This window comes from Myotis lucifugus, unplaced genomic scaffold (genome assembly GCF_000147115.1).
Source record: "Myotis lucifugus unplaced genomic scaffold, Myoluc2.0 scaffold_74, whole genome shotgun sequence".
Classification (NCBI taxonomy): Eukaryota; Metazoa; Chordata; class Mammalia; order Chiroptera; family Vespertilionidae; genus Myotis; species Myotis lucifugus.
This window is the reverse complement of record NW_005871122.1, coordinates 4,217,079-4,218,911: the sequence shown is the minus strand read 5'-3', so window position 1 is coordinate 4,218,911 and position 1,833 is coordinate 4,217,079. Positions and strand designations below refer to the sequence as shown.

Sequence of the window (1,833 nt, the reverse complement as noted above, 5' to 3'; positions counted from 1 at the left end):
CTTTTTATAGTATAAATTGACAATGTCTCAAGGCATGGGCATAGAAAAGAATTACAACTGTTATAAACTTGCTCTCTAGGGCAGCTTATGTCATGAGACTGAAGTCATTCAGTCTTTAAAGGAACTTCTAAAGATCACATAGTATTTTATTCATTAAAATGATACTAAACTCTATAGTAAAGGAAAGACAGTTTTTTCAGTCCATATATATATATTTTTTAAATAAAAAATATGGAACGCTTCATGAATTTTCATGTCATTCTTGCACAGGGGCCATGCTAATCTTCTCTGTATTGTTCCAATTTTAGTATATGTGCTGCCGAAGCAAGCACCAGTCCACATATTTTTTATCAAACTTAAATTGGTATTGTATATAGGCTAGGCAGAGAGTTCATAAACTTTAAAAATTGTACATTCTTTTCTAACATGAAAGTAGCAAGGATAACTTCTCCACATATCTCAATGCACACACACACACACATATATATACACATATTTATTAAATAGGAACAATTAAATATAATGTTAAAATAACATATATATATATATTTACATATATATAATATTTTAATTCTTTAGCAAAAGCTTCCTTTTCCTTCCAATGGCATAAAGTAATATAAAATATATTTTTTTTATCTCTGGCTATATATTATCTTTACTACCTTAAAAAATACAAATCTGACAGATAAGGTATGGAAGTATAACATATGGCAAGGCAACCAATTAATAAGAGCTTATGGATTGACTTTTATTTAATTTTTTAAAATTTTCTGTATTAGAAGCAGCAAGATAAAACAAAAAATAAAATCTTCATTACTTATTTGGAAATTTCAAACTATTTGAAAAGAAAACTTTAACTTATAAAATATAAACATTGTATAATCATGTGTTAAAATATAGAATAAAAAAATGGGAGCTTATACAGAAATTACTTTGTATTCAATAGTCATGGAAGTACCAATGGGTCCTTAATTAAAAATGCTATTGAATACAAAAATAAAAAATTATAAGCAAAGGAAGATGGAAGATAAGGCAGATAGGAAGAAAGAGGGTGAAGAATACAGATTATTTTAGTTGTATTTTAAAGGAGGAATCATTTAAAAATATAAATTCCATTATAAAAATGGTATTTTGGAACACTTAACTAAAACACTGAAGAAAACAAGAGTTTGTACAATATGCTTCTTATATATGTGGAGATAGATCTTTCTGAAGACCTGGGTGAAGAGTAGTAAAAATCAAAGTTGGGTATACAAAACTGTGGCCAGATCATATTAATAACAATTGTTTTATACCAACAGAGATCTAGAAGATCAAAATGGGCTATCTTTCAGAGGAGGTAAATTGCAATTTTATTAGAATAGTATTGAGTGAACACTAAAAGATTATAATTCCATTTTAATATGAAGTTTATTTCCATATCAACTGTATTGACATTCCTAGCCATAAATGAAAACTAATACAGTAAGTATAATGGGAAAAATATGAACTAAATTCAAAAAAGTTGGCTAAGCTCTTCCTTTGATTTCTTACTTAATAACTCTTTACATTCAATATTGTCTACTCAAAAGTTGTTACCTTAGTTAACATCTCTGTGTTTCTGAGCCTCCATCTGCAAATTATAATTTTCTAGAGGCCCGGTGCACAGAAATTCATTCACTGGGGGGGTGTCCCTAGCCCAGCCAGCACCCTCTCCAATCTGTGACCCCATGGGGAATGTCTGACTGCCCCACAGGGATCGGGCCTAAATCGGCAGTCGGACACCCCCCTCACAATCTGAGACTGCTGGCTCCTAACTGCTCACCTGCCTGCCTGCCTGATTTCCCCTAACCA

The 1,833-nt window shown here is 31.0% G+C and overlaps 1 non-coding gene across 1 annotated transcript; it reads right to left on the bottom strand.

Moving 5' to 3' along the window:
- Positions 1 to 225: 225 nt before the first annotated feature.
- On the bottom strand, positions 226 to 332 carry LOC111826394. Its single transcript, XR_002829729.1, has one exon. It is a non-coding gene; the product is annotated as a U6 spliceosomal RNA (small nuclear RNA).
- Between the last annotated feature and the right edge of the window lie 1,501 nt (positions 333 to 1,833).